The following is a 25977-nucleotide window of genomic DNA, read 5'->3' on the forward strand; positions in this document are numbered from 1 at the left end:
ACACAAGCATAACATTTGCTAAATATGTGTATGTGACCAATACGATTTGATTATAGATCTGTCATTCTCATTGAATGCAAGTCAAAGAAGCTGTAGATCTGTTCTATTTGCACTAGTTCTATATTTCCCGTTCTTAAATGAGGTTTTTGCCTCTTTTACTTTAGTTTTTTTGTACACCAGCTTCAAACAGATGAAAATACTATATTTTTTGTTATAGGCGGGTTGGTTGTTTCACAACAAAACCAGCGCGTTGTGACAGCATTGAATTTGTCTGAACCGTCTCAGTGTCTTTCTGCCGATGGGGCGTTTCCCCTTTAATTCCCTATTAAATAGCCAGCATCAGCTGCGCAAAAGTGGGTTGTGACAGTGTTGCGAGAGAGGAAGTGTTCAACCCTCAGCTTGGAAGCTTGTTGATAACCAGTTTGTTTTGGTGTATTTAAAAGTGTGTACTGTAGCCGTGTCGCAGGATAACCCAGTATTGGATCTACTTATGTATATTGTTGGCAGGGGCGCCATATGGGGGTGAAAAGTTAGGACGATTCTAAGGGCCTGTGACTCACAGGGGCCCTAAGAAATTATTAGAACATTAGGTACATTTTTTTCAATATTAACCTATTAATATAATTTTTTTCATTAACCTATCATTATTAATATAATAATTTATTTACAATGTACTAATAAATCTAACGGTTATTTTTATTTTCCTGTTTAGGGCAAAAAGTAAACATCCAGAGAGCTTCTGTATTGCCCAACCCCCCTTAGCAGTGAATTGCGAGTGAGGAGTGTCGGAGCATCATGTCGCAGCTTCTTAAAGAAAAATCTGGCTCCCAAAAATGAAACAAAAGAAAAGAAAGACAGGAGAGAGAAAAGAAAGGGCGACAGTAGGTCACCCAATTTTTCACAAAGGAAGGTGGGTGTAGTCCTTGAGTGGTGGAAATTAACCTGTTAGCTTAGTCCATAGTGAAATAGGCAACTTTTGCTCTCCTAACATTAGTTACTTGATATCTTCACAGAACATTCTGAGTGTACATTTCGCTCCTCTTTTAGCCGACATTTAAGAAATGCAGGCAAACTTTTAGCAAACTATTCATACTAAATTAGTTGTCGCTGCCCCTGCCTGGTGCCAGGCCCAACATATGCAGCTTCAGGCTCTGCAGCCCTGTCTCTCCATCCCCATACCCCTGAACCAGCCCTACTCCCAACTGAAGAAGGAGGTGAACAGCATTGTGTTGAATGACATGTCAGTTGGCATAATTGCAGGTACTGCAATGCATTGAGATCAGGAATGTGATTCCCCATTCAGGAAAAATCTCACTATACTCCGAGGCAACCAATATCAGAGCCTTAAAACCTGTTGAAGCGAGGGGTTAGTTGTCGCCACACACCCCCCCGTTCAGCTCAAACCGTGGCGCAGGCAATGCAAAAATATTCTTATAAATATTTAACCTCCACACATTAACAAGTCCAATACCTCAAATGAAAGATAAACACCTTGTTCATCTACCCAGCATGTCAGATTTTTTTAATGTTTTACGGCGAAAACACACCACATATTTATATTAGACCACCACCGAAACGAAGACAAGAGGCAGCCATTATGTCCCAGAAAATATAAAATTATAAAAGCAGGATTAAAAAATAAATCATTCACTAACCTTTTGAAAATCTTCATCAGATGACAGTAATAGGACATGTTACACAGTACATTTTTTGTTCAATAATATGCCATTTATATCCATAAATGTCCATTTACATTGAATTCGTGTTCAGAAAATACTCAAAAAAGTCAGTAGAAATTATAGATAGCGCCGCAAGATAACATAAATAGACATCATAAACTTTGACTAAATATACATGTTCTACATACATATAGTTAGAAAGATACACTGCTTCTTAATGCAATCGCTTTGTCACATTTATTTTTAATGTTACAGAAATTGCTCACTATTCAATCACCTGAGACGGCGCTCAGACATAAGCAATATTTCTCCGCTATGTTGGAGTCAACAGAAACCCAAAATTACAACATAAATATTCCCTTTCCTTTGATGGTCTTCGTTCAGAATGTACTGGAAGGGGTCATACTTACCCAAAACATCGTTTGGTTTCAAGTCTTGTGTCTTTGTATTAGCATCTGCTAGCAGTATCAGCTGAAATGCACCCAAAATTTCCTCTGGTCCCGAAAAGTTGCACATCAAAACTTCAAAATTACATATTATATGTCGACTAAACAGGTCAAACTAAGTGCAGAATCAAGCTTTAGGATGTTCTAAACGTACAAAACAATTCTCAATTCAACCGGTCATTGTTACTTCTCCTCAGGAGAGCTGGAACAAAGGAATGAATGTGGCCAATTCGCGCCCTAACGCACAGGTATTTTCTCGCGACACGCACTCAATTCACTCCCATAGGGTCAAAGCTCGCGGGATTTGAACAATTAAACGCTGTACTGAATGAGGACATCTAGTGGAAGACATAGAAAGTGTCCCCAGATCCATAGCTGGTTGGGAAGGGTGGGGGCGATCACGTCAAAGTTGCCCCAACTTTCATGATCCCAAAACTAGTTTGGAAGAATGCCTGCCCTGTGAGTTCTGCTATACTTACAGACATAATTCCAACGGTTTTAGAAGCTTTAGAGTGTTTTCTATCCAATAATAATTATTATATGCATATATTAGCAATTTTGGACAGATTTTTTTTCAGTTTACTATGGGCACGCAATTCCTCCAAAGGGGGCAGTATTCTGCCTAGGCCTAACAGGTTTTAAAGGAAGAGATGCAGGCTCTTAGAGATGGATGGGAGTCTCTCCTGTCTGAGGCAACACTGATTGCTACGCAAATGGATGTTGCATCTCAATTTAGCAAGGAACACAGCTGCCACGAGGAACATGAAGACATTCCATGATGAGATCTCTCAAGAAGAGAAAGCTCAGGACAGTGCAACAACGATGTTTCAGAACAGAGTGATTTTTACTGCTATGGACAACATCATAAGTGACTTGGACACTGGGTTCCACACCACTGCAAAAATTGTAGAATAATGTTATGCTGTTCTGAAAATTGGGCAAATTAGTGAGGATAAAGTCCCTTCTGTGTGCCAACCAGAGATCTTACATGTGAGTTTCAAAATTACATAAGACACCTGAACACTGTATATGCTACCGCTTTCCCCCGTAACTTATCCCCTCTTGGTCTCCTGAATTCAATTTGTAAGATGCAGATGCAAAGAATTTTTGGAGAAGTGTGCATTGCTTTACGTATATTTTGCACACTGCCTGTGACTGTTGCTGGTGGCGAGAGAGCTTTCAGTAAGCTAAATCTGATTTTAAAAAACTATTTGAGGTCCACTATGTCCCAGGACAGGCTTTGCAGTCTTGCCATGCTGTCCATTGAAAGTCAATTAGCTAGGAAGCTGGACTTCAAAGACTTGATCAGTGACTTTGCTAACAAGAAGGCTCGGGGCTGGGCTCTTGGTGAATAAGGCTGTGCAAGGGCCAGTGATAACTGTTAAATGGCATGTCTATGGATATTGGATCAGTACACACATGATGCCCACAGGCTGAGAACAAGACTGAGAACAGACTGAGAACAAGATATACTGTATCTCAAAGTAATGGCTGGATTGCCATAAAATTTGTTGTGCACAATCAAGACCCCATGTGGAAGAAACCTATTGATTTGGTGACCTCTTGACCTTTCCTCTAGGGCTACCATCAGGCCTTTTCATTTCCATTTTGTTTTCCATTTCCATTTTTACAGCTGCTTATTTTCTAGTTGGTATGTAAACTTAGTTCAAAAATCTGCTTCTGGTTTTATTATTTTGTTTGTTATATTCTATGGATAATAATGTTCATTTATTGTAATTGAAGAGGTTAATGTATATTTAAGTTATATTCATTTTAAGTTATTCATTAATGTTAAGGTAATTTTCCATTCAAGAAATGTACCATTCTAATTACATTTAGACTGTAAAAGATGGCCTTTAGCACATTTCTTATAGAGGGTATCAGTCTTGCATCAAATAGTGAATTCCGCTGTACGCAGAATGTTGCATGCATGTCTGCACAGTGTTTTATTTTCACAGCTCACTATCAGTAAATATCGTACAGTAAATTTTGGACTACAAGAGAGTTGCAAGTCTGCAAAGGTAGAGTTATTTAAAGCTTTGAATGGGTCGATTGGGTTCTGGAGGTGTGTGGTTACAGCAATTGTGCAGGGTTGGTTTGGCCTGTGGTAGTGGGGCCCAATGTGATATCTTTTCATGGGGCCCAAAATCCCTCACTGTGCCTCTGATTGTTAGACTATTGATCTACGTTAGTCTTTGCTGTTCTCCGTCGCTTTTTGCCCCTGGCAGATTGGATTGTCTGACTGATAACTTTTTTGCATATGCAATTTAATTTGCTTTGGTGTGATTTATACTGTGTTGGTTTATTTGTTAATTTGTAGTTGAAGATGACTGAGATTTCTGATCATCTTTATTGTGTGTGGAACAGGAGTTAATTGCAATCTGACGCACCACTTACGCACCACTTTATGGTAGGACGATTGCGTGACTCAGGTCACGTATTTACTGGGCTTGACTCTTTTTATGCCCGAGGTACAGGACATTTACCATTGAACCAAGGTTGTTATAATTTGTGACTTATATTGATTGTGTGATTATTGTGTCAATAAAACCAACACAAAATAACAGTTGTTTTGAAGTTATTTCCAATATTTTAAAGGGTTTATGAAAAGTGTATTTCAATACTGACTTTTACATGAGTCCTTCGTATTGCTGTAGACTTGACGGACTGGACTCATTCCCTCACTAACAAAAAGGAGAAATCTATATTTTCTCTGGTAGGCACAAGCTAACAAACAGCAACCTCAAGTCAAAACCGTTACAGCGTGCACAACTATGGGGCAAAACAGACAGGGTTGGCTTAGATAGTTGACAACATGTAAACTATATTTAGTCTCCAGTGTTAATTGAAAACATAAATAAATGAGCACTTGTTGTCTCTCAAAAACATTGTCACAGTTGTTGGTTAGCAACCTAGCAAATGTTTTGCCATATTAGCATTAATATGAAATCAGTCAACTCCTCAAAACAAGACATGGTATCAATAACAAGATGAACTAGCTGAAATGAGTCCCTTACGATTCCCCACATGGCAGTTTCTTGTCATTGTTGGTAGCTATCTGGACATCCAGAATCACAGCCCCATTGAAGCGTGTGCTTCTATTGAAAATATATTTCACAGTGGTTTAGATGGTACAATGATTCACTACACATTGCTTGTTTTGTCACATAAACTGAAAGTAGGTGAACTATTAGAATTTTAGCAACCAGGAAATTGTCATGACTGTCCTGTGAGGATCCAAATAAGTCAGATCAGGTGAATGACTTTAACCAGAACCCCTTTCACCTACAGAGGGGGGTGGGAGGGAACTGGTGGGGGTTAACAACTCACGCTCTGTGGTAAATCAAACAGAGAAGATTCAGGTCTCCCTCTCCAAATTCACCCAAGGAATGTGCTCTGTCTCAACAGACCCTTTTGCCGCTGAAACTCTAGCACATTCAAAAGCGAATACTGGAACAATATTTTGAATGTCGAATGTGGGGAATGGTCAGAGGCGATCTAAAGAACACTAACGTCATTACGTTTGTTGTTTTGTGATGTCATTAAAAATGTTATAAAGGAAATACTGTATCTTGGAAAGTATACCCACTACATGTGTGAAGTGTCCATCCCATGTGAATCCAAAGCACATTCAATAAAGGAAGGAGGTAGATATAATCAAATGTTTTATTTACATGCATTTATTTCACCTCATACTTTCTTCTGACCCTCCTGGGATGTAAAATAATGCCTTCTGTTTAGTTTAACTGTACATAGTGGAAAAGGTAAAATACGAAAGAGAATTTATGTGCAGGCAGGTAAAAATAGGGACACTCCTGTGAAACCATATTGCATACTTCTGTTGGGGTAAGGTTCCTCTGGGGAGAGGGAGAACTTACCCCATCTTACTGGACAAAATGCCCCTTTCCTAAAATATAAATTGTATTAAATAACTACAAATCTGCCAGCTGAAGCCATTTCTTTTCCTTTATAGTTTGTTACCCTAGCATGGCCATCATCCACCTACATTTTTTTCTGAAATCTGCTTTTTTTGTGTCAGCAAATAGACATTGATCTTAGAGTGTGTGTTTACCCTAATGTTTTATTTGTTTTGTGGAATGCTATCTCAGATTCTTAAGGAATAACTTCTGCACCACTTGATTTGTTTTTCTCTTTTAGTTGATGCTTTTATGGCAATTTGCAGAGAGATTTGTGCCATAGTAGATATGTTGTTACCTCAGATAACCATGTTTAATAAGAAAACTATCTAAATGTTTTCGCACTAATGTAAAGGAAGAATTTGGCAATGTTATCATGTAATTAATATGTCCCTAACCTGACTTTGTTATGGTTGTTGCTGTATCTTTAGTTTTAGTTTAGTTTATTAATTTGACCATTTAAAAAAAACAAGCACACATAAAACATGAAAAAGCCATACACGCACATGAGTAAAATCATTGAGGATAATACACAATAATGTCTGGGACTTATTTCCATTGTGGTCCTCTTGAAACAAGATGGCTAGGCAAGATTGAACACGGTTGAACACAGTATAACAACGAGCTAATAAAATAAAGAAGAACATATATCTCATCCATTGCAGTTACATCATAGGGGGTCATTCATATAGGCACAGAAGACATTCAAATGTGTTTAAATGTGTTTTTAAAGTTGCCCAGAGAGTACTTCGTTTTTATGGGCAGAGGCAGATCATTCCAATCCTAGGCTCCAGTATACAAGAAAGTACCTTTCCCAGCATTACTCCTGAACATGTATAAGTACACATTAAAAACACCTGGTCTGGTGCTGTGATTGTGTGCATCCCTAAAACAGGGAATCTGGGTGCAGAACCATAAATACTCCTGTAAATAAAACCCAGTCTAATCTGGGACAGTTTAGCCTTAACAGGCAGTCAGTTGAGTTCCTCAAGCAGCTCCTGCCTATGTGAGTACGTGGACTCACCTTCAATACTACCCTGATCAGCTTATTCTGGGCTATCTGGAGCTTCTGTCTTTCATAATAAGGTACAGAAATTAAGTAAAACTTCCAGAAGCTTTACAATGAGGGCCAGGATATTAGGATGAGTAATGTACTGTATACTAATATATATATATGTATATTAATTACGAGTAAGTACTCCTCAAGGTACACTTCATTTTAACTAGCTAAATCCTGTGTAACAACTAGTGATTACATTGTACTTGGGCAAACATTACATGTACTATGCATTGAAATAGTGTCTTATTCCTCATCTCGTATTAGATCCCAGTCAGTGAGGCCGACCTACTGATCTGTTTTCGTAAACTCAACCAAAGTTAACCCAGATGGTACACTTTATTTTGGGGGCAAGTAATAGCAACAACATTGACTGGATATATATTTTGAACAGTACACATTCCTGGGTAAGTAATTAGAGCCTATTGAGCAGACACCCATCACATAGACAAGGGATCACAACCCTTGTCACAGTTGTTAATGAATTGGATGCAGCTGAGAAGAAGCAAACACTAAGTTGGTGAATTTTGTGGAAACCTGCCCATTTGTAACAAGTATGGTAACAAGCATTCGTTGTTACACTTCTGTAATTACAGACCACAATTACTACTAGCTTACATGTCGTTATAACACTAACTATGAGTTGTTACAGTTAACTAAAATACTTGTTACAATGTAATTACATGTGTAATTACACTGTAAAAAGGACCCCTTAAAAAGGAAGCGTTACCCAATTCTCTTTGTATCAAAGTGGCTCTGAACACCTCACTGCACCACCCAAACACACCATATGCAAGTATTCCTTTGTAGAACTGTAATATTTATTATAAGCGTTAGTAATTGGGGTGGAAAGTAGCTTCGTGGTTGGAGTGTTGGACTAGTAACCAAAAGGTTGCAAAATCGAATCCCCGAGCTGACAAGGTAAATATCTGTCTTTCTGCCTATGAACAAGGCAGTTAACCCACTGTTCCTAGGCCGTCATTGAAAAAATAATTTGTTCTTAACTGACTTGCCTAATTAAATAAAGGTAATATATATATATATATATATATATATATTTTTTATTTTTTATTTTACTGTATATATATATGCAATACATTGCCATAACTGTTCCTGCAGACTGCTGTGTAAACTCACCTTGGTCTCCAGAGCAAATTATTTGAATACAAGGCATATCTACTTAGGTTGCATTCAGAAAGTTTGCACACCCCTTGACTTTTTCCATATTTTGTCTTGTTACTAAGTGGGATTAAAATAGATTTAATTGCCATTTTTCGTCAATAATCTACACAAAATACTTGAATGTCAAAGTATAAGAACAATTCTAACGTTTGTAAAATATTAGGTTAGTGTTGTGGAGTAACTCCAATGTTGTTGATCCATCCTCAGTTTTCTCCTATCACAGCCATTATACTCTGTAACTGTTTTAAAGTCAGCATTGGCCTCATGGTGAAATCCTTGAGTGTTTTTCTTCCTCTCCGGCAACTTAGTATAGTTAATAACATCACCATGCTCAAAGGGATATTCAATATCAGCTTATTGTTAAAAATGTTGAATTCCTTGCGAGGCATTGGAAAACCTTACTGGTCTTTGTTGTTGAATCTGTGTTTCACTGCTCGACTGAGGGACCTTACGGATAACTGTAGATGTGTGGTACAAAGAAGAGGTAGTCATTCATAATTCACGTTAAACACTATTATTGCACACAGTGTGACCTTATAAGCAATTTTTTACTCTTCCACTTATTTAGGCTTTCCATAACAAAGGGGTTGAATACTTATTGACTTAAAACATTTAAACTTATTTGGAATTAATTTGTAAATATAAAAAAAAACATAATTCCACATTGACATTATGGGGTATTGTGTGTAGGCCATTGACAAATAAATCTCAAATTAATCCATTATAAATTCAGGTTGTAACACAACAAAATGTGGAAAAAGTCAACGGGTGTGAATACTTTCTGAAAGCACTGTATTTGCTATATTGACAACCTAATCTACTGTTTTATTGAAATATGCTTACTTGCCAACAATTTAAAGTTTGAATCCCAAATACATTTCATGAATATCACAATGAATCGATCCAGAAGTTGAAGTCAACACTTTATTGGTTTCTGATGCAGCTGGAATAATGTTGGCACTTGTCAAGTATATGTAAAACATATTATATAAAGCACCATTATATACATATGTACAATAGCTAGCAATATCTATACCACATTGCAGTTGTGAGCATACTAGGCCTTTTATATTATAGTACAACAGCAGTCTAACTGAATTTGGATGTTGTGTTGGTTGAATGTTCAGGGCAGGTTCCAGAACATTCTTCAGCTGGTGAACATTTTCTTGTGTTGGGTAATGGCAGCTGGTTTAGTAGGCTTTGGCACTGTGGCGATGTTATTCACCACCCACTGCTTTGACCTCTTGCAAAATATGTGTATGTACTGCAAGTCTCCTGTAAAGACATGAAGACTGATCATGAGGATGCGTAAGCATACAATAAACCATGTTAACCTCTCTAGGGTTACCTGGCCAACATCCACTGAGATTGCAGAGGGCCAAATTCAAATACAGAAATACTCATTATAATGATTCAGAAAAGATACAACTATTTTACATAGGTTCAAAGATGAACTTCTTGTGAATCCAACCACGGTGTCAGATTTAAAAAATGCTTTGGGGTAAAAACATACCTTACGATTATTTGAGAACATAGCCCAGTAGACAAATCATTACAAACAGTAACCAGCCAAGTAGAAGAGTTACACAAGTCAGAAATAGTGATAAAATTAATCACTTACCTTTGATGATCTTCATATGGTTGCACTCAGAAGACATTGATGTTTTCAATACATGTTCCTTATGTTCGATAAAGTCTCTTTATATCCAAAAACCTCCGTTTTGTTCGCGCGTTTTCTTCAGTAATCCACAGGCTCAAACGCAGTCACAACAGGCAGACAAAAAATCCAAATAGTATCCGTAGAGTTTGTAGAAACATTTTAAACGATGTTCATAATCAATCCTCAGGTTGTTTTTAGCCTAAATAATCGATCATATTTCAACTGGACAATAACGTCGTCAATATAAAAGGTAAACAAGAAAGGCACTCTCTCGGTCGCGCGCATGAAAAAGCTCTGTGACACGGCAGGGTCCACTCATTCAGACTGCTCTTACTCCCTAATTTTTCAGAATACAAGCCTGAAACCATTTCTAAAGACTGTTGACATCTAGTGGAAGGCATAGGAACTGCAATTTGAGTCCTAAGTCAATGGATAATGTAATGGCATTGAATAGAAAACTACAACAACAACAAAAAATCCTACTTCCTGAATGGGTTTTCTCAGGTTTTCGCCTGCCAAATCTTGTTATACTCACAGACACTATTTTAACAGTTTTGGAAACTTTAGAGTGTTTTCTATCCAAATCGACCAATTATATGCATATCCTATCTTCTGGGCCTGAGTAGAAGGCAGTTTAATTTGGGCATGCTTTTCATCCAAAATTCCAAATGCTGCCCCCTACCCTAGAAAAGGTAATCTGTAAACAGAAAAGAGTACAGTAGACTGGTATGTGTTTTGTTACACTCAGTCAGTAATTGGGCATTGAGATGGGCTGTTAGCAAATATGTGAAAGTTTGAGGTGGGCTTGACTTGTAGACAGTCAAGTCATGTATTGTTGTGTATGAGCATGTACAGTTGTGCTGTTCGGTAGACAAGCACGGCCAACAATAGAGTGAATAGGCTTGAAGAGTATACTATCTAAAGTGTGAGGAGCACTTGTCTTGTAGACAGTTTAGTGTATTGGTGATTTTGTTTTCTCAATTGGGTATTGTGCTTTCATAAATACCTTTGGTTGTCCAGGCATGTTTCAAAGTTAGATGATGTTGAGCTTGAGTTTATTCCAGGCTGAAAGCTTTCATCCAGTGGGTCTACGGGCTCTGTACCACTAAAGCTGGTGTCAAGGTCATTGTCATCAGCAACAGTAGTCTGTGATTAGCCAACATTTTACTACTTTGTCCCCATCAATATGCACTGAAACAAGGTCCTATATCAACCCACCCCCTCATGTCGATAGATTACGCAAACTAACCTTCACACACATTACCCACCCCCAACATAAATCAGTCAGTCACCAACACCATCCCCTCCTTACCTCCTTTTCTCCAATTTAGACTTCAAGCCTAGCATGAACAATCAACTAAGACTCCATAATACAGAGAAAACTACAGTAGAAGTTGTAGCCTATTTTTAAACACACCAACTATGACAAGACACAGACCATGTTTATGCCTAGCTCCAGTATATTTATTTGCTCATCATGGAGTCACGGAAAGATTTAGTAGATATAAGTAAGATTTTAGAAGGTGACATACACTAGTTCCTGGTGCTGAGCTTGATGTTGATGCCTCTGCAGTTGTTGATAGGATCAGACTCTAAATAGAACACATAACCTTTGCTACGTTAGCCTCTGTAGTAGTTAGTTAGCTAGCTAGTTACCGTAACCTAATGAGGCTAACGTTAGCTTGCAAAGTTACAAATCACATTGCCAGATAGCAGCTGGCTAATTACATTGATATGCTTTGGAATATACAGCCAGCGTATTATGAAAGCTAGTTAACTAGATTTTGGTTTAGATAAACAAATGTAGTTCACTAGCTAGTTAGCTAGGTAACGTTAGCTACGATACTTCAGCTTACCCTTCCTTTCTGCTGAGTTGATGTTGGCTGATCGGAGGTCTTCCTCTTTGAAGTGAAGGGAAAAATCAATGGAATAGCATCACTTGTTAAAGTTCGACAACATGGCAACCCCATGTGATGAGACTTCAGTTCCATTTCGAAATACTCTGTCTGAAAGTGCCGGCTACAAACACAGACATTTGGATATTTCTCACATCAATTGGATAAATCTCCACGGGGCGGTACTATGTCCGGAAATCACTATGAATTCTGGATATTGTGGTTAGCTCATAACAGGAAATGTAGCTGGCCTGTTTCTACCGTTGATATGCAGAAACACTCATATTTGTGAAGAAATGCAATCGTTTTATGACACATATGATACGTCATTGACACATGAATGGACATATATAGTGAAATAGAGCAGCAGTTAAATGTCACTTTAAGTCTCTCTCACTCTTAGAATGAATAGGGAAAAAGTGAAATTCAGAACTCAAGCATCTTCTCAAGAACATTGCTGGCTATGAAATAATAGAGACCTCAAGCATGGATGGCTCTAAGCAACCACAGCTCCAAAAATAGTAATAGCAGCATTTGAAGACTAATTTTCACAGTTAACATTTAATGGGGCACTAAATCATTGCTTCAGTCAGCAAGAGTGACTCATGTTCAGTCCATCTGTGCAGCACCAACCTTTTAGATGTTTCCCTCATCCACAACACGTCTGCAGCACTTTCATGTGTCCTTCAATATCTTTAGAACTCAACTTGTGTGTTGTAAAATTTAGAACTGAATTGCCAGCAATGCTGCCACAACATTTAATTTAATGATAAAGACTTTGTAGTTTAGATCAAAATGAAGATGTTCAGTTCATTGTGAAAGCTCTTTAAGATTTAATGGCAATGATTATGTGGTTGAGGCAGCAATATTTGAACACAAGGTTCCATAAAAAGAAAGATCGTATAAACAGTGTTTGGATTATAAAATTGGATCCCAAAGTTAAATATAGCTGCGAGCAGCAATGGATAGGGTTCACAGGATGACATAAGGGATAGTTGGATAACAAAGCACTCCATCATGTAGGAACTATTTTCCTTTATGTACAATCAGTGAAAGCATTACTATGTTTATCTCTCAAATTATTTAGGTTCACTTTACTCAAATCAAAGGCGCATTTCTGATAGTGTTAGAGCACAAGCGTAATGCATATAAGCCAATATTATTTATAAAGACATAAAAAAAACTCAGAGAAGATTGCTTCACTCTGAGGTTTACATTAATGAAATCAAAGGCATATTTATGATAGTGTATGATATCCTTTGTACAACAAACATATTCACACATTAACTATAGCAATTGGTTTATTCCCAGCGATTAAAATATAACAGTGGTCTTTGTGCAACATTTACACAAAATAAAAATTAACAATAATATACTTAATATTAGAAAGGTGTTCTTAATGTTTTGGACAGTACCTGGTTGTGTGGTTTCTTGTGTGAATACAGAGTCACTTCCCCTTCTCCATAATCAATCTCTGCTTTTCAGTCTCATAAGAGGCAGACTGTTGGAGTTCCCTCCAAAATCCTTTGGATAGGCAGTATATATTTTCCTGCCACTCCAGGAAAGCCGGTATGTGTGTGAGGGCTGTTGGGGCCTTGTTTCAGCATCTGGTGGCAGAACCTGCACAGACGGCTGAAGGAATGCTGCTCTGAGGATTTTCTCTTTCCTCAGTTCGCTCCTTCCTCACTGCCCCCCTCTACTCTAAGGCCTCCAGCTCCCGTTGAAAGAAGGCAGTGGCAGCAAAATCCTAAAATGGTAACCTTCTGCTGTACAAGTCTGGAAGACTTTTTTAAAACAGTAGAAGTAACTCACCTCTCCGGTCTGATAAAATTAATGAATGGAGCAGCCATCATTGAGGTAACGGAACTTTGGCTGGCCACAAGCTAAACAGGTCCTTCTTTTATTTTGCTGCTTCTTCTCCAAGATCTCTTTTAACATCCAGCCTCCCCAGTCAGAGGTGCATCCTGGGGAGGTCTCAACACTGGTTGGTTTACAGGAGCAGGTGGCAGCAGACGTGACTGGGACACTGACCAGTCACCAAGATGCAGCCACAGCTCATTGTCTCTAGGAGCTTCCTTGGGCTGTTAAGCGCAGAGCAGATCCACCCACTTTAGGATCTCTTCCTCACCTTAGTGCTTTGTCAGTAGCCCATCAATGGCAGGTCTCATGGGCTCTGTCCATTGGCCGTGGTCCAAGATGAAGACGCAAACTCCAATGTAGGCAGCATGGGGAGAAGCTGTCATCGGCAGTGGTGGTGTGGCTGGCAGAGGTGTTATTGGCAAATCTGAAAGAGAGGCACACAATTATTTTAATGACAAAGCCTTGACTATACACTAACCTAAATCAAATATCTGTGTGTGTGTGTACACACCTATCAACCACTGTGATATGCATTAATTGGCAAACTGTTGTTGACAAGTGCATTGCATATGCAATGTTCCACCTGAGTGAAGAATAGGCCTGTTTATGCTCAGTCACTCTAAATCTAAATACGAACTTGAGTGATTTTAATTTAACTCAATGCAAAGTAATGCTTTTCTAGGGTCAGTGGACTTCACGTGCGGGAATGGAGGACCTAGGGTAATGGAATATTAACAATAAATGCAGTGCATTTGGAAAGTATTCAGCCCCCTTCCACATTTTGTTACGTTATATCCTTATTATAAAATTGATTATTTTTTATTTTTTTTCCCCGTCATCAATCTACACACAATACCCCATATTGACAAAGCAAAAACAGGTTTTATGAAATTCAAATATCACTCAGTACTTTGTTATAGCACCTTTGGCAGTGATTACAGCCTTGAGTCTTCTTGGGTATGACACTACAAGCTTAGCACACCTGTATTTGGTGAGTTTCTCCTATTCTTCTTCTCCTATTCTTTTGCTCTGACAAGGCTCAAGGTATTGCTTTATTTAAAATAAAAAATAAAAATGAAAAAAAAAACTGTTTTCACTTCATAATTTGGGAGTATTGTGTGTAGATTGATGAATAAGGCTGAATCGTAACAAAATGTGGAAAAAGTGAAGTCTGAATACTTTCCAAATACACTGTAAGTATGCAGAAAGATATCAACACAGTAAATTAAGTAGCCACATTTATGAATGAAACTCTATTTGACTGAGATATTTACCGTCAGAGTAAGGTTCATGCATTCTGTTTTTGGCACCCACAGCAATAGTGGCAGCTTTTGTATTTGTATTTATTATGGATCCCCATTAGCTGCTGTTTGTGTTCCTGCTGATCCATAAGGTGTATTTTTATCTGTTTTTTCCAATCTAATTTTACTGCTTGCATGAGTCACCTGATGTGCAATAGAGTTCCATATAGTTATGGCTCTATGTAATACTGTGAACCTCACATAGTCTGTCCTGGACTTGGGGACTGTGGAGAGACCTTAAATGGCATGTATTGTGGGGTATGCATGGGTGTCCGAGCTATGTGCCAGTAGTTCAAAAATGCAAAATTGGGGCATTCAAAAATACAAGTAGTGATGAAGTCAATCTCTCCACTTTGAGCCAGTAGAGTTTGACATGCATATTATTAACTTTAGCTCACTGTATACATTTAAGGGCCAGCCTTGCTGCCCTGTTTTGAGCCAATTGCAACTTTCCTAGGTCCCTCTTTGTGGCACCTGACCGCACAACTGAACAGTAGTCAAGGTGAGACAAAATTAGGGCCTGTAAGACCTGCCTTGTTGATAGTGCTGTTAAGAAGGCAGAGCAGCACTCTATTGTGGACATACTTCTCCCCATCTTAGCTAATGTTGTATCTACTGTATATGTTTTGACCATGACAGTCACCACAAATTGCTCATTTTCTGCATTATTTATTACTCAAAGTCAGTGTCGTTAGTAAAGTTTTTTTTTAAAAGGGGCGTAGACAGCTGCGCTGGGGAATTCCTGATTCTACCTGGATTAAGTTAGAGGCTTCCATTAAATAACACCCTCTGTTCTGTTAGACATGTAACTCTTTATCCACAATATAGCAGGGGATGTAAAGCCATATCACATACGTTTTTCCAGCAGCAGACTATGATCGATAATGTCAAAAGCCGCACTGAAGTCTAACAAAAGAGCCTCCACAATCTTTTTTATCATCAATTTCTCTCAGCCAATCATCACTCGTTTTTGTAAGTGCTGTGCTTGTTGAATGCCCTTCCCTGTAAGCGTGCTGAAAGTCTGTTGTCAATTTGTTTACTGTAAAATAGCATTGTATCTCTTCAAAAAACATTTTTTTCAAAAGTTTACTAAGGGTTGGTTACAATCTGATTGGTTGGCTATTTGAGCCATTAAAGGGGACTTTAATATGCTGAGGTAGCAGAATGACTTTTGCTTCCCTTCAGGCCTGAGCGCAAACACTTTCTAGTAGGCTTAACCCTTTTTTTGTCTTAAGCATCTCTAGGGGCGCTATTTTATTTTTGGATAAAAAACGTTCCCGTTTTAAGCGCGATATTTTGTCACGAAAAGATGCTCGACTATGCATATTCTTGACAGTTTTGGAAAGAAAACACTCTGAAGTTTCAGAATCTGCAAAGATTTTGTCTGTAAGTGCCCCAGAACTCATTCTACAGGCGAAACCAAGATGATACGTTAAACAGGAAATTAGCAGAATTTCTGAAGCTCTGTTTTCTAATGTCTCCTTATATGGCTGTGAATGCGACAGGAATAAGCTTAGACCTTCTGCCGTTTCCCCAAGATGTCGGCAGCATTGTGACGTATTTGTAAGCATATCATTGGAAGATTGACCATAAGAGACTACATTTTCCAAGTGCGTCGAAACTGGTGCGTAAAGCCATGTGCAAGTATTTTTCCATTTGATTGAGAGGGGAAACCATGCTTCCACGAACGATATATCATCGAAGAGATATATGAAAAACACCTTGAGGATTGATTCTAAACAACGTTTGCCATGTTTTCAGTCAATATTATGGAGTTAATTTGGAAAAAAGTTCGCGTTTTGAGGACTGAATTTTCGGGTTTTTTTGGTAGCCAAATGTGATGTACAAAACGGAGCTATTTCTAATACACAAATAATATTTTTTGGAAAAACTGAGCATCTGCTATCTAACTGAGAGTCTCCTCATTGAAAACATCTGAAGTTCTTCAAAGGTAAATTATTTTATTTGAAGGCTTTTATGTTTTTGTTGAAATGTTGCGTGCTGGATGCTAACGCTAATGCTAATGCTAAATGCTACGCTAGCTAGCTACTTTTACACAAATTATTGTTTTCCTATGGTTGAGAAGCATATTTTGAAAATCTGAGATGACAGTGTTGTTTACAAAAGGCTAAGCTTGACAGATGGCATATTTATTTCATTTCATTTGCGATTTTCATGAATAGTTAACGTTGTGTTATGCTAATGAGCTTGCTGATAGATTTACACAATCCTGGATACAGGGTTTTTTTCATAGCTAAACGTGACGCAGAAAACGGAGCGATTTGTCCTAAACAAATAATCTTTCAGGAAAAACTGAACATTTGCTATCTGAGAGTCTCCTCATTGAAAACATCTGAAGTTCTTCAAAGGTAAATGATTTTATTTGAATGCTTTTCTGTTTTTTTGTGTAAATGTTGCCAGCTGAATGCTAATGCTAAATGCTACGCTAAATGCTACGTTAGCCATCAATACTGTTACACAAATGCTTGTTTTGCAATGGTTGAGAAGCATATTTAGAAAATCTGAGATGACAGTGTTGTTAACAAAAGGCTAAGCTTGAGAGCTAGCATATTTATTTCATTTCATTTGCGATTTTCATGAATAGTTAACGTTGCGTTATGGTAATGAGCTTGAGTCTGTATTCACGATCCCGGATCCGGGATGGGGAGATCAGAAAGGTTAAGGGTCAAAAATGACCCGCCACTATGTTTAATAGCAGTGAAAACCCCCTAAATTATATTTTTTCAACATGAAATTTGATGACTTTTCCTAGAGTGACCCCAACATTAGAAAAAGTGAAACATCGCCTATTTTGCATATTTCCATGAAAGCTGTACACCACCAGGGTACAAAGATTGTCTTAGGGTCATTTTTGACCCGGCAGTTATAAAATAATTTACACACCTCAAAAACCACAGACACACACACAATAAGAAATTGAGATTATGTGTGCTACTCATTGAACTCAGACAAAAGTACAACTTTCTTGTTCATGTGCAGCATGTCCCCTCCACGACCCCACACATGACTCAACTTCACAGACAAAATAAAACAATTTCAGACAAAATGAACAAAATTTCAGACAAAATAAACATTTCTTGAAAGCATTGTTTACTAATGGGTAATGCAGTCAGAGGCTATAAAGGTGCTGAAGATGACAGTTCCCCCAGTTCTCTCTTTTCTGAAGCCATGAGTGCACTTTTCAGTGGCCAACAGGTTGTTGATCTGATTTTTTCAGATGTCCAGGAGGAACAAGATAACAATTATTTAGAAAAGGGGGAGGTATCTTAAGAAGAAGATGGGGAAGAATACAACCCAGAGCACGGTACATCATCTTCAGATGAAGAAGAAATCCCCCAAACTGAAAGAGAGACATTTATGTCAAAGAACAGCAAAATAACATGGTCCTTCTCACCATATGACAAACAGGGTGGTATGGCAGCACAAAATGTCATAAGGATGACCCCAGGGCCCACAAGACATGCAGTTGCCCATGCCCAGGACATCGTCTCAACATTCTACATGTTCATCACACCATCCATCGAAAAAAATCATCCTAGAGATGATACATTTTGAGGGTTTCCGTAAATATGGAGACATCTGGAAAAGGATGGATTAGATTGGCCTGCGTGCCTACATAGGGCTGCTAAACTTAGCGGGTGTGTATAGGTCCCTAGGCGAGGCTACATGTAGTCTCTGGGATGCAGAGAGTGGAAGGGCGATTTTCCATGCACGATGCCACTGAAAGTCTTTCACACTTTTTCAAGAATGCTACGATTTTATAACCGTGAGTCAAGACCTGCAAGACGTGTTAGAGACAAACTGGCGGCCATAAGAGAGGTCTGGGAGAAGTGGGTGGAGCGTCTGCCATAACTCAACAACCCTGGGACTGAAGAAACAGTGGATGAGCAACTGGTTCCATTCAGAGTTACATTTTTATTTTCATATCTGTAATATAAGTGATTTTCATTGTTAATTGTATTATGTATTGCTGTAATGTCATTGATTTATGTGATTGTTTTCTGTGACACTGATACTAATTACTGTCAGTAATCTCTTTTGTCAAAAGAGTCCTTTCTGGCAGTATATGCCCAGCAAGCCAGCAAAGTATGGCATCAAGATATGGGTGGCCTGTGATGCACAATCCAGCTACTCTTGGAAGATGCAAGTCTACACAGGGAAGCCAACCAGTAGAGGCCTGGAGAAGAACCAGGGGATGTGGGTTGTGCTTGATGTGACAGATGGACTGAGGGGGCACAATGTCACGTGTGACAATTCTTCTTCTTCACCTTATGAACTCAGCCAGCAGCTCCTGAAGAGGAAGATCACCATGGTTGGCACAGTAAGAAAGAACAAGCCTGAGCTCTCCCCTGCACTCCTCACAACAAGGGGGAGAGAGACCTTCTCTAGTTTCTTACCTCCCAAAGATGATCAAGAATGTGGTCCTCCTGAGCACACTGCACAAAATGGCTGAGATCAGTGATCGTGAGGACAGGAAGCCAGCCTTCATCCTGGACTACAACCACAACAAAGGAGGAATGGACAACCTGGACAAGGTGATTGGAATTTACAGCTGCAGGAGAATGACTGCCTGCGGGCCCCTGGTCATCTTCCATAACATCATTGATGTGTCCTCATATAATGCCTTTGTGATATGGAACAAGATCAACCCTACCTGGATGCCTGATAAGCCGAACAAGAGGAGGGTGTACATGGAGCAGCTGGGAAAGGCGCTTGTAACCCCACACAATCAAAGAAGGGAGTGCCTCCCTCGCGCAGCAGCCTCTGCAGCACATGTGAAAGCTGTTCACGGGGCTGAACCTTGTCCTGATCCACCTGTGGCTGCAGCTGGGCAGGCAAGAAGAGGAGATGGCAATTCTGTAAAACAAATATTATGTGATTCACATGTGAGAAATACATCTGCAAAGTCCATGCACACACTTGCATACTGTCCTACATGTGCTAATTAGAGTTGATTGATTTATGTTCTCCACGTTTTTGTTTTATATCTATTATCTTATTCTTATTTATTGTTGTTGTTTATACACCTTGTGGGTGGGGGTAATGGTTAAAAAAATAGGAGAAAACTAGTATCTTGTAGTTGAATTCCTCATTGTACAGTAAATAAGAATATATCACTATGTTCCCAAAATGCATTCAAAACTACTTTCTGCATGTTTCGGCTACTTTCTTAGGCTATACAAGTGCTCTTGCTAACAATGTACTGTATGTCTACACCTATGCAGTACCTTTAGCATGAGCAAATAGGAGTGGCAATATGGAGTGGTAATATCGTCTGTTATTATCCTCAGTAATTTTCCATCCAAGTTGTCAGACCCCGGTGGCTTGTCATTGTAATTAGACAGCAATATATTTTTCACCTCTTCCCACTCACTTTACGGAATTCAAAATTACAATGCTTGTATTTAAAAATTTGGTTAATTATACTTGGATGTTTTGTGTCAGCGTTTGTTACTGGCATGTCATGCCTAAGTTTGCTAATCTTTCCAATGAAAAAATCATTCAAGTAATTGGCAATATCCGTGGGTTTTGTGATTAATGAGCCATGTGATTCAATGAGTAATGAAGCTGAGTTTGCTTTTTTCCCCAAAATTTCAAAGCTTTTTACTATCATTCTTTATATAATTTATCTTTGTTTTGTAGTCTAGTTTCTACTTGTTTTATTCAGTTTTGTCACATGATTTCTCAATTTGAAGCACGTTTGCCAATCAGTTGTGCAGACAGACTTATTTGCCATTCCTTTTGCCTCATTCCTCTCAACCATAAAATGTTAAAACATCCTTATTGATCCATGGGGATTTAACCGTTTCTACAGTCATTTTCTTAATGGGTGCATGTTTAGTAGTAATTGGGATAAGCAATTTCATAAATGTGTAAAGTGCAGTGTCTGGTTGCTCCTCATTACACACCATGGACCAACAAATATTCTTTACACCAACAACATAGGGATCACTACAAAACTTAGTGTATGACCTCTTATTCTCTATATTAGACCCAGCCTTTGGTTTTCCTAGATATGGCTACTATATTGTGATCACTACAGCTGATTATTTAACTAGGCAAGTCAGTTAAGAACAAATTCTTACTTACAATGATGGCCTACACCAGCCAATCCCGGACGACGCTGGGCCAATTGTGCACCACCCAATGGGACTCCAAATCACAGCATTAGCATTGGACCCAGTAGTCTGTGATTGTTTGTATACCCTGCCACATACATCTCATGTCTGAGCCGTTCAATTGCGACTCCACTTTGTGTCTATACTGATGTTTAGCCTGTTTGATTGCCTTGCGGATGGGATAACTACACTTTTTGCATTCTGCCATATTCCCAGTCGGCTTGCCATTGTTAAATGCGGTGGTTCGCACTTTCAGTTTTGCGCGAATTCTGCCATCTATCCATGGGTTCTGGTTAGGGTAGTCTTAATAGTGACAGTGTGTACAACATCTCCTATACACTTCCTGATAAACTCAGTCACCAAATCAGTGTATTCGTCAATTGTATTCTCGGAAGCTTCCTGTAAAATATTCCAGTCTGCGTGATCAAAACAATCTTGAAGCGTGGATTCCAATTGGTCAATAGTCCCACAGGTACTTCCTGTTTGAGTTTCTGCCTATAGGAAGGGAGGAGAAAAAATGGAGTGATGGCCGAAAGGACGGCAGGGGGAGGGCCTTATAGGCATCCCAGAATTTAGAGTAACAGTGGTAGAGTGTTTTGGCAGCTCGAGTACTACAGTTGATATGTTGATAGAACTTCGTCATCCTTTTTGTCAAATTTGCTTTGTTAAAATCTCCAGCTACAATAAATGCAGCCTCAGGAAATGTGTTTTCCAGTTTGCATAAAGTCCAGTGGAGTTCTTTGAGGGCTGCCGTGGTATCAGCTTGAGGGGGGATATACACGGCTCTGGCTATAACTGATGAGAATTCTCTTGGGAAATAATACGGTCGGATTTTGATTGTGAGATATTCTAGATTGGGTGAACAAAAGGACTTGAGGACCTGTATGTTATCACAATTACACCATGAGTCTTTAATCATGAAACATACACCCCCGCCCTTCTTCTTCCGAAGACATATTTATTCCTGTCTGCACGATGAACTGAGAATCCAGCTGGCTGGATAGATTTGGACAGTATATGCTGATAGAGCCATGTTTCCTTAAAGCAGAGTATGTTACTGTTACGTTCCCCAGTTTCTGTGTTGTGGTTTTGTATGTGTGTGTTTCAGGATGGCTTCCTGAATTCTCCCAAGCAGCTGATTGGTCAGCCCCATTGATGATTGGAGAGCTGACCCCGCCCACTCATCAGGATACAGCTGTATCCCATTAGACTCCTTCTCCAGCTATATAAGCCAGTGTTCCTTTGTAAGAGATAGAGCTAAGGGTTATATCATATGTTGGTTGTTTCTCAGAAAGAAAGTTGGTATGTACTATGTTAGTTGTTGCTGAGAGAGCTGATTGTTATGTTCTGTTTTTGTTGTAAAGTAGTTTGTAACAGTTACAATTGCTGATGTCTCTCTGGAAAGAGACACGTGCCCTGACCTCATCAACTTGATTATTCAAAGACTGAACATTAGCAAGTAATATACTCAGAGGTGGTGGGTGGTGTGCGAGTACCTCTCCTTCGCCGGCATTGTTTTGGGTTGGCTTCTGGAGTCAGTTAAATTGCCCTGGGGTGTACAAACCAAGGATCTGCTTCGGGAAAGTCGTATTCCTGGTCGTGATGATGGTAGTGCTGTTGAGTTACCGTCGCTCTGATACTCAATAGTTTTTCCCTGCTGTATGTAATAACACACAAAAAATTCCGGCCTAACAATGTAAGAAATAATAAATTAAAAAATGAAATACTGGAGTACTTTCCTAAGAGCAAGAAGTGAGGTGCCATTTTTACATACTGATCTGAATTTGGAAACTCACTCACACACTTGAAATAGTGCTATTGTGAGCGTTGTTTGAGTTCCCTTCGGCAGTCTAGCTCGGTGAAGGCTGGTTCTATTTGTGACTGAAGGAGTTAGGTGTAGACCCCATGCCTTTTAATGGGTTAATAACTTGTTATTAACAAACTATTAACAAACTGAAGTCTCCTCATGAGACTTGTGTGTTAAAACCTGTTTTGAGTGTTGTGCCTTGCAGTTGCCTTTAGATGCCTTTACGTTCACACTCTTCGTGTCTGGGTCCCACGGTGGCTGGCTGAGGTTCTGAGAAGACGACTGGTTTTCTGAGAATACAAAGCCTGATGGAATTCACACCTGTCAGAAGATGCTTAAAGACTTGCTTGTTGTGAAATGTCACCTTGTTATGAGCCTGTGATTAAATGTTTTGGTCAAACATACTTTTGAGCTATATAAGTTGCAGATGTCTTATACCCCTTGCAGAACCTGGGGAGAGCTATCATATACTGTGCTCTGTACCAACCTTTGCCTACAATTGTATTACTAAAGGATAATTTTTATACTTAAAGAGTCTGTGTTGCCTTTCCATTACTAATGTATGTTTGATAATTATATAGACCTGATCATTTGTTGAAGAAATTGACCAACACGACGCTGAACACGGTGCAAGATGGAGATGCCTCTCCCATCTCCTCATTGGTTTATAGAAGCAGATACCCATGTGCCATCTCCTCATTGGTTATACTAACGTGGGTGATTGAAAGATGAACTGAGTTTGGTCGGTCGTCGTGGTAACTATGAAAGATAGATGCCAATCACCATATAAAGTCCAAAGAAGAAAAAGCCTGGAAGGAGGAGAGATGACTAGAAACGATTCGGTTGACTGTTTTATGTGTGGATTAATTGTCGGAGTAGAGGACCTTGTGCATTTCAGGTAAAATAACAACTCAGCGTTTATATCCCAGGACAAATTATCTAGCAACAGCAAGCTAGCTAAATAAGACAAATTAGCTAGCAAGTGCAAGCTAGCTAGCTAAATTGCCATAAATGTTTAATGCTTTTCGACCTGTCCCCAAATTAATATAACTATTTCAGAGTTTGTTTTGATATTTCAACTTGGGTGTCGTGATCGTGTTTGGTGTGGGGGGACAAAATCAATTTGCGCACGATGGCTCACATGCACGGCCGGTTTGGGTAAGGTGTTAGGGTTGATGTCTATGCCCCCACGGAAATTGTATTAGCATAATATGTTTTTTTCATCAAAATCTGTCTGTTTAAGGTAGAGTTATCTGTTTTTTGGGGCTGCATCTCAAGCCACCGCAATCGCCGATGTCGGCCTTCCGCATCAGCAGTGGAAGCAGACACGGATCAATGAGGGGACAAAAGGGGGCTTAGACCCTCAGTTGAAACTTGTGCCACCTCAGTTTTCGTTTAATGTCCCGATTTAAAAATAGCAAAAAAGTTTGAATGATTGAGTGACAGGTTGGCGTGAAATCTGTGTCTCCACTGCACCGTTTGAGCACCATATCAGCACCACAGACAGAGCGCACCACGGAGTGTGTGTTTGTGTGTAGGGGGGCTATGGAAAGCCATTGTACGGTTGGGTATGACTCCATTGGGTTTCCATAAAAAGCAGGAAAAAACACTGTTCATCTGTAGAAGGCTTTGTGAATAACGAGATATGCCTCTGCCTGTAATATTTGGTTTTGATTTATAAGGATGGTGTCAAGTTTACAGTTGAAACTGCTTCACTCAACTCTGCTCACGCCCCACCACCACAGAGTGTAATTAGCTTCTCTGCTAATTGTAAAAGGCGTTTGTGTTATTAGCCTATTTAACTCTAACCAGCTAATCTGTCACTGCCACGATGGGGATCAGAAATCAACCCACTGAGGCCGCCGCCAAATCCAGCAGCGATGATGCTGCTCCAGCTAGATCCGGCTGAAGAGCCCACCCTCCCTCCCACAAGTGCTGCAAAGATAATGGCTCCACAACCCCCTCCACCACCGACTGTTCCTCACGATCTTGGAACAGAGGAGCCAGACCAGGTTAGCCTAGAATCCTACCCTAGCTGCAGGTTCTGTACAAAAATGTTTATTTAATATCAATTGGTTCATAGGAAGAGAATGGCTGGAATTCTCAGTTACCGCAAATGCGGCATTTTGGTTCCCATGTCGAAAATTCTGTATTGGGTCCAATGCTAATGCAGACAAGGCCTTCATCCGGGTATTCTAACTGGAAGAATGCTATAGATAGAACCAAAGGATTTGATAATCATGCATCAAGGAAGCATTTGAAATGCACCACAATGTGGAAAGAAAACAAGTTGTATTAGGTTGCATTCACATATGTTGTTTGTAACAGGTGAATTACCTTATCTTATAGCCTATATTCATTGCAAAATAATCCTTGCTTTACTGTGTAGGGCACTCTCCGCAGCAGAGATGGATTACAGATGTCGTAAATCGGTAAAGCCGATCTGCCAACTTATGTCTTTAGCGTCCGAGTCTCTCACTGTTGCATCCCCGGTTAAAGGAAGCGGGTTATTTTTAGTTATTGTAAAGAGAAACTCGACAGTATAAAGTATTAACATCAGGAAGAGGTTTATTTCCAATATGACAACGGATACAACATAGCCGGTTCCAAGCTGAGTTGCTTCACATAAATCACGTGAACACTTGAAATTCATGTGGTTTTTCCGTAAGGGAAGAAAGACACATTGAAGCTGTTCTGGAGCCGCGTGGTGGCCCAATGCCCTATTAAGACACTTCATCTTGGTGTTTACTTTATTTTGGCAGTTACCTGTAGGTTACACGTGATACTGCCAGGATGTTACAGTACATGGACGCATGTGTGCACTGTGTGTGCACAAACACATTTTTAATTAAATTACCACTGCACTGAAAGGCTGTAGGATCTTATTAAAATAATCTGATATAAGAGCCGCCTGTAGTCTTCATAGAGTGAAAGATATTTGTGGAAGTGTATCTCAAAATGTGACATGTTAGCAACACATTTTCAATATCCGACAGAACAATATATGAAAAAATAAGACAAATTCTGCTAATC

Source organism: Oncorhynchus mykiss, chromosome 23 (assembly GCF_013265735.2).
Source record: "Oncorhynchus mykiss isolate Arlee chromosome 23, USDA_OmykA_1.1, whole genome shotgun sequence".
NCBI classification, from domain to species: Eukaryota; Metazoa; Chordata; class Actinopteri; order Salmoniformes; family Salmonidae; genus Oncorhynchus; species Oncorhynchus mykiss.